The 13,835-nt window shown below is 42.5% G+C and overlaps 1 protein-coding gene across 14 annotated transcripts in view; it reads right to left on the bottom strand.

Annotated features, from left to right (window-relative positions):
* The window catches only part of PIK3C2G (phosphatidylinositol-4-phosphate 3-kinase catalytic subunit type 2 gamma), a 370,973-nt gene that overhangs the window by 307,231 nt on the left and 49,907 nt on the right, over positions 1-13,835 (bottom strand). For 9 of the 14 annotated variants that reach the window (XM_039544571.1, XM_039544579.1, XM_039544615.1 and 6 more), the window contains one exon: positions 8,403-8,467. The exons of 4 other annotated variants lie outside the window; for them this stretch is intronic. The gene's annotated coding sequence lies outside the window, so the exon portion shown is untranslated. Of the gene's footprint in view, positions 1-4,882; positions 4,971-8,402; positions 8,468-13,835 lie in introns of all 14 variants that reach the window. One more of the 14 variants, XM_039544548.1, reaches the window with a different exon arrangement.

Consider the following 13,835-nt stretch of genomic DNA (forward strand, 5'->3'; position numbering starts at 1 on the left):
AAGTAAGTGCAAGAGTGTAATAAGAAAAGCCAAAGAGGAGTTTGAAGAATGGCTAGCCAAAAACTCCAAAGGTAATAACAAAATGTTTAAGTACATCAGAAGCAGGAAGCCTGCTAAACAACCAGTGGGGCCCCTTGACAATCGAAATACAAAAAGAGCGCTTAAAGACGATAAAGTCATTGCGGAGAAACTAAATGGATTCTTTGCTTCAGTCTTCACGGCTGAGGATGTTAGGGAGATTCCCAAACCTGAGCTGGCTTTTGTAGGTGACAAATCTGAGGAACTGTCACAGATTGAAGTGTCACTAGAGGAGGTTTTGAAATTAATTGATAAACTCAACATTAACAAGTCACCGGGACCAGATGGCATAGTTCTGAAAGAACTCAAATGTGAAGTTGCAGAACTATTAACTAAGGTTTGTAACCTGTCCTTTAAATCGGCTTCGGTACCCAATGACTGGAAGTTAGCTAAGGTAACGCCAATATTTAAAAAGGGCTCTAGAGGTGATCCCAGCAATTACAGACCGATAAGTCTAACGTCGGTACCAGGCAAATTAGTTGAAACAATAGTTAAGAATAAAATTGTCAGACACATAGAAAAACATAAACTGTTGAGCAATAGTCAACATGGTTTCTGTAAAGGGAAATCGTGTCTTACTAATCTATTAGAGTTCTTTGAAGGGGTCAACAAACATGTGGACAAGGGGGATCCGGTGGACAGTGTACTTAGATTTCCAGAAAGCCTTTGACAAGGTCCCTCACCAAAGGCTCTTACGTAAATTAAGCTGTCATGGGATAAAAGGGAAGGTCCTTTCATGGATTGAGAACTGGTTAAAGGACAGGGAACAAAGGGTAGGAATTAATGGTAAATTCTCAGAATGGAGAGGGGTAACTAGTGGTGTTCCCCAAGGGTCAGTCCTAGGACCAACCCTATTCAATTTATTCATAAATGATCTGGAGAAAGGGGTAAACAGTGAGGTGGCAAAGTTTGCAGATGATACTAAACTACTCAAGATAGTTAAGACCAAAGCAGATTGTGAAGAACTTCAAAAAGATCTCACAAAACTAAGTGATTGGGCAACAAAATGGCAAATGAAATTGAATGTGGATAAATGTAAAGTAATGCACATTGGAAAAAATAACCCCAACTATACGTACAATATGATGGGGGCTAATATAGCTACTACGAGTCAGGAAAAAGATCTTGGAGTCATCGTGGATAGTTCTCTGAAGATGTCCACACAGTGTGCAGAGGCAGTCAAAAAAGCAAACAGGATGTTAGGAATCATTAAAAAGGGGGATAGAGAATAAGACTGAGAATATATTATTGCCCTTATATAAATCCATGGTACGCCCACATCTTGAATACTGTGTACAGATGTGGTCTCCTCACCTCAAAAAAGATATTCTAGCATAGAAAAGGTTCAGAAAAGGGCAACTAAAATGATTAGGGGTTGGAGAGGGTCCCATACAAGGAAAGATTAAAGAGGCTAGGACTCTTGAGCTTGGAAAAGAGAAGACTAAGGGGGGATATGATAGAGGTATATAAAACTATGAGTGATGTTGAGAAAGTGGATAAGGAAAAGTTATTTACTTATTCCCATAATACAAGAACTAGGGGTCACCAAATGAAATTAATAGGCAGCAGGTTTAAAACAAATAAAAGGAAGTTCTTCTTCACGCAGCGCAGAGTCAACTTGTGGAACTCCTTACCTGAGGATGTTGTGAAGGCTAGGACTATAACAATGTTTAAAAGGGAACTGGATAAATTCATGGTGGCTAAGTCCATAAATGGCTATTAGCCAGGATGGGTAAGAATGGTGTCCCTAGCCTCTGTTCATCAGAGGATGGAGATGGATGGCAGGAGAGAGATCACTTGATCATTGCCTGTTAGGTTCACTCCCTCTGGGGCACCTGGCATTGGCCACTGTCGGTAGACAGATACTGGGCTAGATGGACCTTTGGTCTGACCCGGTACGGCCGTTCTTATGTTATGCACTAGAGTAATCAGGAACCTGCTAGAACCAATTAAGGCAGACAGGCTGATTAGATCACCTGCAGCCAATCAAGGCAGGCTAATCAGGGCACCTGGGTTTAAAAAGGAGCTCACTCCAGTCAGGTGGAGAGGAGCCAGAGGAGAGGAAGTGCGTGTGAGGAGCTGGGAGCAAGAGGCATGAGGAGTTAAGAGTGAGAGGGTGTGCTGCTGGAGGACTAAGGAGTACAAGCATCATCAGACACCAGGAGGAAGGTCCTGTGGTGAGGATAAAGAAGGTGTTTGGAGGAGGCCATGTGGAAGTAGCCCAGGGAGTTGTAGCTGTCATGCAGCTGTTACAAGAGGCACTATAGACAGCTGCAATCCACAGGGCCCTGGGCTGGAACCCGGAGTAGAGGGTGGGCCCGGGTTCTCCCCAAACCTCCCAACTCCTGATCAGACACAGGAGGAGTTGATCCAGACTGTGGGGAAGATCACTGAGGTGAGCAAATCTGCCTATAAGTGCAGAACCCACCAAGGTAGAGGAGGAACTTTGTCACAGACCCTTATTTTAAAAATTTAGTCAGCAGCCATGTATGCAATTTCTTTAAAATTTAGGACCTCAGAGATCTTTAGGTGTGATTCAGGAACTGAGTCAACTAAATACAAAGTTAATTTAGCTGCATATTTAGATTAGGCTATTCATGCCAACACCTGTTCACAATTACTTCTTATTAAATCTTACCTGCTGTATAAGATGCAAGAATGGTTTACTGTTCACTTTTTCAAATAAATGACTTTAAGGGATTGTTTGCCTGGAATAAACAAAGTAATACCTGGTACTACCAGCTGTTATGTGAAACAAAGTGTAGCAAAACTTGTGTCTTCCCATTTCAGAAACTGTGTGATCATGTAATTAAAGACTGTTGTCATACACACAGTTAAGGAGCAGGTTAAGGTTTGACTTGCAATCTTAGCTTTTTATTTCCTGAATTTTGAGGGCTTGGTCATACAGTTTTAACATTCCCCTAATGGAAGATTTTGGACGGAAAATCTTTTAGGTTAAGAAAATGTGAGAGAAAAAGAAATTCCATGATGTGAATCTATTTCCCCAGGTATCACATTATACCTCTGACATATTATGACATCCAACAGGAAGGAGCTACTGACCCCCAACTTCTGGGTCCCCAAAAATCTTACTGAAGGACTACTTCACAGGCTCTAAGTCATGGAAGGGTATTGTGTGATGGGATTTAGCAGCTAGGGGAAATGGCCTACATTTTTATGGGCAGACATTACCTTCTGCAGCAGGGGCACCTGCACAGATTACTCCTATGCTAGGCAGGAATGATGAGAGTGGGAGTTACACTAAGGCTAATGCTCACCAGAATATGGGCATACATTGATGCTGCTCTTGTTTGTGCACTCAATGGGCTATAGGAGGAAAGATGACTGGATGAACTTACACTCCTGTACCAGTCAGCTGTTCCCAGGGATGGTTGTATTAAGGGTTGCCTCAAAGGCAGGACGGGAAGGCAGGAGGGGTTCAAAGAGCTGCCTACTGCTTTATCCACAGCTGCAGGAGAAAGTGGGAGACTAATAAAATAAAATGTAGAGTTTGGTTGTTTCCCTGTCCCCAGTTTTATTCTCTTCTCACATAGGCCTCACTGGACTATGTGTTAGCTGCATCCCTGCAAGAGAAGAGCTACACACAAATCGAGAAACATGGACTTTGCAGAAATTTTATGTGATGGTACCTCCCAAAAGGCTCTATGGAAATATGCTTAGAATGTGTTTAATGCTACAGATGCCATGTAACATATCTCCGTAAAGGTTATGATCTGCTGAATGTATTAATCCTATTTTCATGCATGTATCATTTTTGTATTCAATGTTATGAATGTTGGCTGTGTGCTGGCTTGATTTCTAAATAACCTTAGTAGAGCATTTGGTCAGTTCCTGGAGAAAGGAATGTTGAAATTAAGAACCTAATCAAGAAACACTCAAAGGACAATGGATCTTGAAATGCTCCAATCCTCATAAGAAGTCTACTTGAGGACGTTCAAGGTAGCATGTAAACAATGGGTGCTACCTGTAAAAACTGTGAGTCATGCATGGACATATGTGTGACTTGCTCAGGTGACCTCTAAACTCCATCTTGGAGCTGGACTTTGTATAGGAGTGAGAAGGGGATCTCCACCCACAAGAGAGAGTCTATTTAAACCCCTGGGAAACCCCTCCATTTTGTCTTCAGCTGGCTAAAGAGAGGAGCCATCATGAAGAATCCTCTAGCTACCACCTGAGCTGGAATAAGAGGGGAAAGAATTGTGTCCAGGCCTGGAAGGTGTCCAATCTGAGAAAAAAAAAACTTACTGAAGCATCTCTGAGGGTGAGATTATCTGTATTCAGTTTGATTGCACATAGATTTGTGCATTTTATTTTACTTGGTGACTTACTTTGTTCTGTCTGTTTCTACTTGGAACCACTTAAATCCTACTTTCTATATTTAATAAAATCACTTTTTACTTATTAACTAACTCAGAGTATGTATTAATACCCGGGGGAGCAAACAGCTGTGCATCTCTCTCTATCAGTGTTATAGAGGGCGAACAATTTATGAGTTTACCCTGTATAAGCTTTATATAGGGTAAAAATTGATTTATTTGGGTTTAGACCCCATTGGAAGTTGGGCATCTAAGTGTTAAAGACAGGAACACTTCTTTCAGCTGCTTTGGGGTAAACCTGCAGCTTTGGGGCAAGTAATTCAGACCCTGGGTCTGTATTGGAGCAGACGGGAGTGTCTGGCTCAGCAAGACAGGGTGCTGGGGTCCCAAGTTGGCAGGGAAAGCAGGGGGCAGAAGTAGTCTTGGAATATTGGGTGGCAGCTCCCAGGGGGTTTCTGTGATCCAACCTGTCACAGTAGAGTTTGGTTGTTTCCCTGTCCCCAGTTTTATTCTCTTCTCAGATGGGTCTCACTGGGCTATGTGTTATCCATGTCCCTGCAAGAGAGGAGTTGCACACGAATTGAGAAATATGGATTTTGCAGAAATTTTAGACTGTGGGCTATGCTCCTGTTACAGAGACACCTACTGTGAATGTCACATCCTTCTTGCTCCAATCCCCTAATAAATGAATACAGAATTCCCTAAAATCTCTCACAATTTGGATTTGATTTGCATTTTTGGTGAAGTTTCAGATTGAGTCTAAATTTTAACCAAACCAGTTTAGCCATCCCGAGTCTCCAAAGCAAGGAAATTGTACAGTTTGTTTGAAACTCTGCCTTTAAGGTCGCCTGTCATATTGACGCACTGAGTGTATCTAAAATAAGATGCCACATGTGCTGCAATAACATGTGCCCTCCCAGGGTTAGTGTCACAATGCATTACTACAAACCATCACTTTCTTTGGAAGAAAAGGCTGCAGCAAACTTTGGATGACATGAGATACAGATGTTGTTTTGCTAGCTGAGAATGACACAGCTAATCTGCACAGCCCCAGTATCAATATATAGGATTTAGTTAAATGAAAAATCTTAAAGTGGCAGTAACAGTCATTGCAAAGATGTATGAAATCAAAAGGTTTAATAATTTGAAACCACGTTATGGAGATACAGTAAGTGTGGTTTTATCTTTGGCACCAAAATAAGCTCCTTTTTTTGTGAATATTTGCATTTACTGCTCTTCACAATTGTAGACCGGGGGTCAGTTCACAAGCACAACCATGGCTATAAGTCAAAACAGCCTAGACAGAGACTGTAGCCTGTTACAAAATGCGGTTAAATCCAGTCTCACTACAAATTAGAATCAGTGGCTTGATTCTCCACTGTGGTACTTTAATTTTTCATTTCAGTTGGAGTTTTGCAGCCCTCATGTCCATAATCTTGTTATGGGGCAACCTATTATAACTAGGCTCAGTGATAGTTGTATTTGTAAGCCTTTAAGATAACACTTTTTGTTTTCAAAGGGTCAACTATTTTTACTTTTATACTGTATTCCATTTTGATTTCGCATCAACTTTTATACCATCTTTTGTGTTAGCTACTCAAACTAATTTCTTCAAAATTCCTCTGGAGGGCACTATTACCACAACTATACAATTAGCTTCAGATGGTTGTAATAGAGATAAACACTAAATCCTTGTTGGCAGCAGGCAGAGTGTCTGTTAACTAGAACAACTTCTTTGGTGATGCTTTGATTTCTCATTCTCCTTTGCTGGATATGAAGCAGCATTGCTAGGTAGAGAATTGTAAGGTAGACTAAAAGAAGATTGTTAATACTTTTGGTTTTTAAGGGTACAATTTTTAAACAGGCAACATCATTAGTATGCTCTCTACTAGAATGTGATGCCTCTCTCAAGGATATTAACTCACAATCCCATTCCTAGCACACAGCCAGAGTAGTCAGACTATATGCTGGAGTGATAAAGAATCGTCCCTCCCCAACCCTTTTCTTTGTTCACTACAAAGCTTTCTCTGTGGTCCTTACTCTAGCCTTGGAGATTAGAGTCTCTGTGGTGCCCATCTTCTATAGATGAGGAGCCAGGAGAACTCCTTACTTCCACATGGAAGATGATGCAGGGTATGAAAGTCTGGAAATGCCAAAGTTAAGATTGACCATGCAACTTTAACCTGGCTCTTTTGAGCCATATGCATTATGCTACAATGTGATCCTATAACACTTTCTCTGGGACCCCTTTGAGTTTTTGCAGGGTTCTACGCAGTGATATGCAAGCCTCAGAAAGTTCAAGGCTTTCATTTTGAGATTTTTGAAGGGAACCAATGGAAATCATCAACTTAAACAATAGCTAATTTGCTAACCATATGATCTTATTTCCTTTACTCTTTTTCTCCACCCCTTCTTTCACTGATTACATTTACTTGTCACATTTCATTTCTAATTGGATTGCAAATGCTTCGGGTCAGGGACTGTGTCTACCTGTGTGTTTGTACAGCACCCAGCACAGCAAGGCTCTGATCCTGATTGACACCTTTGGGTAACAGCATAGTACAGAAATAATAGTAATATAATAACCAATTTATAATAAGAGGTCATCAAGCCAAGCTGCGGTTTAGAGTAAGGCCAGTACCTTTATTTCTGTTAAGACCTACCATGCATAGCTATGAAGCTATTAAAATAAAATAGTGATTTCACCACCTCTTTTGGAAGTTAGTTGTGGACTCCAATTGATAGTTTCATTTCAATTTTAATCTACCATTTTTAATGATTTACTAACAAAATGTATCCACCTCCTTCAAGTACCATTCCAGAATTTCCCCCTTCATAGCATCTGTATTTCCATGCTCTGAATACTAGAATCTCAGACTCTCCTCCGAGCCTCTTTTCAGATAGCAATTGAAGCATTTTCTTTTGGAGAAAAAAAAGACTCAGAAAAGAATGACATGAACTTTTCAAATATATGTAAGGGGAAGGGGAAAAAAGGTAGGTCAGCTTTTGGGTACACCAACTTGACAGCGTCCTTTTAAAGTACTCCCCTGGCAGCATTAACTTTTGCAACCAACGCTTGAGCAGCAGCTCACCCTTGGGCCCAGTCAACTTGGCAGGATGACAGAGGTCAACATTTCACATAAATGAACAATTTCTCCAATATATAATGCAGGCATACACAGCTCTCTCCTGTTACCTGTCCTTTAATGTTTAAACTGAAACAACCAGAAGTCCTGTGCACAATGCAATTTCTTTAACCCTTGGAACTCTCATGAGAATTCCCCTCCTGACTATTTTTAATTGAAGGACAAGAGACAAAAACTAGCTTCCATTTCTTCCCTCCCTTCTTTCACAGAAGCCCCCCTACTACCTCCATACACACTCCAAAGGCCACTCCTGAAGCCAGCAGTTCATCTGAGTCTATGACAACTTTGTTCCACTCAAGCAAGCTCAGGGAACTTACAGATGTCCAGATCTCTCACCCTCAATAACATCTGGAAGGTCTGGTTGGCAGAACACAGACAACAATGTTGAGGCATGCAGGAGTCATGGGTCAATCACTACCTGCTTTCTATTTAACACACCACTTTTTTTTCCCTCCAGTCCTCTGAGTAGACTACACCCAGATAAAACTCAATATGCACCAATTTTTATATAAATATAAAACACACACACTAAACAAAGTTGGAATCCTAGGCAGTGCCTTGCCTAATTGAAAGCAAAAAAGCTCAAGTCACCATATCAATAAGATGACTGCAAAATAGCCAGTTGTTCAACATTGCTGGTCTTGAAACTGTCCTTCATTCCAGGGCTTTGCTTCATTGGTCTCTTTACTTGAGCTGGTTACCCTTTTTATTGGGCATTCTCTCTTGATTTACCAAACTCCACTCGATTTATTTCGGTCTCTTATTGTTGAGCTTTCCCAGTGAGTTCCAAGTAGTCACTGCAATATTTGTGGGAGGCTGGAGCACTGGAGAAATGACTTACCTCTAATCACTTCTTGTTGAAAGAGACTGGTGATGCTCAAAACAGGAGTCGCTTATGGAAGTGACCTGTAGAAATTAATAGAGGATAATATTCTTGCCATAGCTGGGGAGGAGTGTGGGTGTTAAACAGCCCTTTCTTTCCCACTTGCCAAAAGACAAAAACTCATTATGTAACCACTCCTGGGGCTGTTTCTTGGGCCTAGTCTGTAGTAGATGCTATTCACATGAACTCAATTTTCCAGAATACTAAGAATTTAGAACTCAAAACTGACTCTCAGACATCAAGGGTGAAATTTGAGTCCGGTTTTAGTCAATGGGGCCTTTTAGTCATGGACTTCAGTGGGGCCAGGATTTCACCCCAAAGGCCTACATGGGAGATGGATGCAGAAAAATCTGACACTGAATGTAAGCCTCTAATGGATAAATTAGTCACTGTTCTGGCTGAGCTCGGTAGTAAAGCTTTAGGTGGAGATCTAATCAAAAGTGGGATATTCCATCACAAGATTGAAATAGCTGAGAATATTTCTAAAAGAATGTTATTTAAGGATATTATGTCTTTGAAGGGGTTAGCCCTAAAGCAATGCTATCTTCTTTATTAAAATCTATTCTTGATAGAAAAGATTAAGCTTTCTGTAAAAACTAAAGCTGTTTCGTATCCCTTTTAAGTTTGTAGGCACTTGAAGCTACTCAAGATAGTAGTTCTAATCCCTAGCAATTGCTTTTTGTGACATTCTATATGTGATGTTTTTAACAGTGAAGGATAAAGACTGCATGAGAGCAGCACAAAGTGGGGGAGGAAAGAGGATTATATATGAAGAGAAGTGTTTTCATCTCATAGAGAGGGAGCATGGTCCAATGGGCACTGGACTCGGAATCTGAAGACCCAAGTTCTCTTCCCTGCTTTGCTACTGACCTGCTGTGTGATGTTAGACAAGTCATTTCCCATCTCTGTGCTTCTGTTTCCCCTCCCTTCCCTTTGTCTTGTCTATTTATATTGTAAATTCTTTGGGGCAGAGAGTTCTTTCACTTGGTTTTACAAGTGCCTACTACAATAAATTCTCAATCTCTTTTGGGAACTCTGACTACTACTGTAAAACAAATAAATAAAATCTTAACCTGGTATAATTTGAGTCAAATTGCCAAAACAAATTATCCTTAAAAGCAGACTTGGGTGCTGACATTGTGGTCTTATTTTCTGTTGAAGATTGATACGACAACCAGAAAGGCATTTTTCAAGATAGTGTTAGAAGATTAATATCTTATGTCCCAGACTCAAAGAGGAGAATCATTTGGGAAATTTGTCTAATTCCATCCAAGAACTTTATTTTACTAGTCTGAATGTTGTAGCTTGATCTCTTTACTACTAAAAAATACATCAAGACACAGCTGATCTCTCGAATATTTCTACCATAGTTGGAAGAGAAAAAAAGAGACTAGGAAGAGGAAGGAGAAAAGGCAGCAAGGTAGCCTGGTCTACACTAGGCGTTTAAATCGGTTTTAGGAGCGTAAAACTGATTTAACGCCAAAACCGTCCACACTAGGAGGCACCTTATATCGATTTTAATGGCTCTTTAAACCGGTTTCTGTACTCCTCCCTAACGAGAGGAGTAACGCTAGTATCGGTATTAACATATCGGATTAGGGTTAGTGTGGACGCTGATCGACGGTATTGGCCTCCGGGAGCTATCCCACAGTGCACCAGTGACCGCTCTGGACCGCAATCTGAACTCGGATGCAGTGGTCAGGTAAACAGGAAAAGCCCCGTGAACTTTTGAATATTTCCTGTTTGCCCAGCGTGGAGCTCCGATCAGCACGGGTGGCGATGCAGTCCGAAATCAAAATAAAAAAAGAGCTCCTGCATGGACCATGAGGATGTGATCGCTGTAAGGGCAGGCAAATCCGTTCTATCAGCGCTCCGTTACAGAAGATGAAATTCAGAATCCTTTTTTAAAAATCTCCAGACAGACGCCATAGCAGGGACTCAGCGCACTGCAGCGTGACAAGCGTAACGGAAAGCCAAAGAATCAAATGGATGCTCATGGACTGGAGGACTGAAGCTATCCCACAGTTCCTGCAGCCTCCGAAAAGTATTTGCATTCTTGGCTGAGCTCCAAATGCTTCTAGGGTCAAACACAGTGTCCGCGGGTCAGGGCATAGCTTGGCAATCTACTCACCCACCCCCCACCCACCCCCAGAAGCGAAAGGTAAAACAATCCTCTGACTCTTTTACATGTCACCCTATCTTTACTGAATGCTGCAGATAGACGCGATAGTGCAGCACTCAACACCAACATCCTTGCTCCCCCACCCCGCCATGGGTGGCTGATGGTACAATACGATGGAAATCCATCCTCATCATCAGCCTCAGCTGATGGTCCAAAGGACTGGTAACCGTCCTCGTCATCAGCCTATTGGCCCTAATTTTTTCTGGTGGATGGATGGTGCAATATGGCTGGTAACCATCCTCATCATAGCAACAGGGGGCTGAGCTCCATCAGCCCCCACCCTTCATGTGTAAAGAAAAGATTCAGTTGCCCCTGGACTAGCAGTGGGATGCTGGGCTTCTCTCCTACACACTGCTTAATGTCCTGTCTGGACTATCATAGCAGCTGGAGGCTGCCTTCCACTCATTTCTCACTAACAAGTCAGTGTGTCTTATTCCTGCATTCTTTATTAATTCATCACACAAGTGGGGGGACAATGCTACGGTAGCCAAGAAAGGCTGGGGGAAGAACGGAATCAACAGGTGGGGTTGTTACAGGAGCACCCCCTGTGAATAGCATACAGATCATAATTTCTGCAGGCTCTGACACAGAGCAGCTGTGCTCTCTGGTTCTATGATACGGTGGTTCTCTAGTACACTTGCCTATATTAGGCAGCACTGATTCTATTTTTAGATACCAAAAGGAGGGATTGACTCAGGAGTCATTCCCAATTTTTGCTAGCCCCTGGATGATCGGCCAGGGGCACTTATGACAGCAGCAAATGGTACAAAACGATGGAAGGTGCAATATGGCTAGTAACCAATCTTGGCTTTGCGCCTGGCTGATCGGCCAGGGGCACTAGCAGCAAATGGTACAAAAGGACTGGTAGCCATGATCATCCTCAGTTCCAATTTATGGAAGGGTTTGGATGGTGCAATATGGCTAGTAACCATCTCTGCTGTCATGCAAAAGCAAAAGCATGCTTCTGTGTAGCGCTGCTGAATCGCCTCTGTGAGCGGCATCTAGTACACATACGGTGAGAGTCACAAACGGCAAAACAAGCTCCATGATTGCCATGCTATGGCATCTGCCAGGGCAATCCAGGGGAAAAAGGCGCGAAATGCTTGTCTGCCGTTGCTTTCCCAGACGAAGGAGTGACTGACGACATTTATCCAGAACCACCCGCGACAATGATTTTTGCCCCATCAGGCACTGGGATCTCAACCCGGAAGTTCCAAGGGGCGGGGGAGGCTGAGGGAACTATGGGATAGCTAGGGAATAGCTACCCACAGTGCAACGCTCCAGAAATCGACGCTAGCCACGGACCATGGACGCACACCACCGATTTAATGTGCTTAGTATGGCCGCGCTCCACCCGATTTTATAAATTCTGTTTTACAAAACCGGTTTATGCAAATTCGGAATAATCCCGTAGTGTAGACGTACCCTCAGAGTGTGGATGGGTGAGAGTCAGAGATGAAGGAAAAAGAAACAAGAAGTGGAAAGAACAGAAAATAAGTAAAGAAGGAAGTGGAGGACAGAGAAAGAAAGAAAGAGTGGGAAGATGACAACCTTGGCAGAGACATAGTGGAGGAAAAAAAGAATAAAAAAAGAGGAGAGAGAAAGATGCCACAGAAGCAGAAAAACATACAAAAGTAGCAAAGAGCAAACTACACATAATGGAAATGGAATACAAAAGAGAATAAGCAAAGGAAAGGAGATGTAGCAGTGAAACAGAATAGAAAAAAATACTACTCCACTTCTGGGGATACTCTTATTCCCAATTACGTGGTGGCTTGGGACCTGCATTTAGTGGATCAGATTTCTAGAAAATTAAAAATCTGAAGACTAGTTTGTGCTCTGAATAACTGTTACAAGTTGACTTGCGATGCCTTTAGGCTTTCTCCGGGCTAGCTGAATTTCCCTCTTCTGCCTCATTGTTCTAATATTCATGATGACCTTACTTTACCTCTTTAATTGCATCATAGCATTTCTATCCCTTTTATCTTTTTTTGCTTCATACCTTCACTTTGCTTTATAAGGACAACTATGGCCAGCACCTCTGTTTAACCAATCAGAAAGAAGCTCAGGGTAACTGGGTCAACCACATCCGACATGTCCTCTCTGCAGCACCCTGCCTCAGTTTTCCTTCTTGGTTCTTGAATAACTCAAAAAGAAGCTTTCCCAAGTCCAATGACAGCCCTTCTTGGGGTCTGGTTATACTTACACAAAAAGGTCTTCCACCCCTGCCTTAAATGGGATACAGACCTTCCTCTGTAAGTACTGTCTCTTTCTCTGTTCTCTAAACCTTGGGATAAGACACATGAGCTGGCGTTCCTTCTTTGCCTTCTCCACAAAAGGAAAACAAAACTTCCAGCTGAGTCTTTCTACCAAGCCCCAACTGCCTCCTTCAGGCACCACTGCAGGAGACTCTCTGTCTCTCTCTGCAGTTCCCTCTTTGGCTGTTCACAGGCCTCTTTTCTTTTACATCAAATACCTTGTTTAGTCATATGACCACCTGTCTTTTGACTTGATTCATTCTCTCCACCTAGGTAGACAAATCAGCTGTGTCACAGGTGGGCTGAGACCTCGCTTTCTTTGGAAGGGCCAGCTACCCTGTGACAGTCAGTAATATAGTGAAAACAACACAGCTACTGATATGAATTGATTGTAGACACAAAGTAAGAAGTGACACAAAGAAACAAGACAACAGTCCATATAGTTTGGTACTTTGTTTCTAGTATTGGCCAATGTTGGATGCTTCCAAAGACTCTCAATTCACCCACGATGCAAACACTGTGCAAAACAGGCACAGGGGAATTTCTTCTTGACCAAAGATTATGAATGTTTTATGCCTTAAAGCATGTAAATAGATAGCCCTAGTAATTTCATCCTCGCTATTGTTGATTTTGAGTTGGCCTTATTTAAATTGTTTATTCAGTTTGTGAGGTTGTAAAGCCGGAGTGGACTCAAAGGATATATGGATCCAGGATGTTGGTTCACACGCTACATTTTGTTTGGTTCAGCTTAGTAGATAGAAGGGCCACCCGGAGGGAGAGGGGGGCGAGTGGGGCAATTTGTCCCAGGCCCCGGGCCCTGCAGGGGCTCCGTGAGCCCTGGTCTTTGAATCTCTTGCCTGGCTACTCACCCGGTGGCAGGGCCGCCCAGAGGGGGGGGCAAGTGGGGCAATTTGCCCCAGGCCCGGGCCCAGCAGGGGCCCCCACGAGAGT

Source organism: Mauremys reevesii, linkage group 1 (genome assembly GCF_016161935.1).
Source record: "Mauremys reevesii isolate NIE-2019 linkage group 1, ASM1616193v1, whole genome shotgun sequence".
NCBI classification, from domain to species: Eukaryota; Metazoa; Chordata; order Testudines; family Geoemydidae; genus Mauremys; species Mauremys reevesii.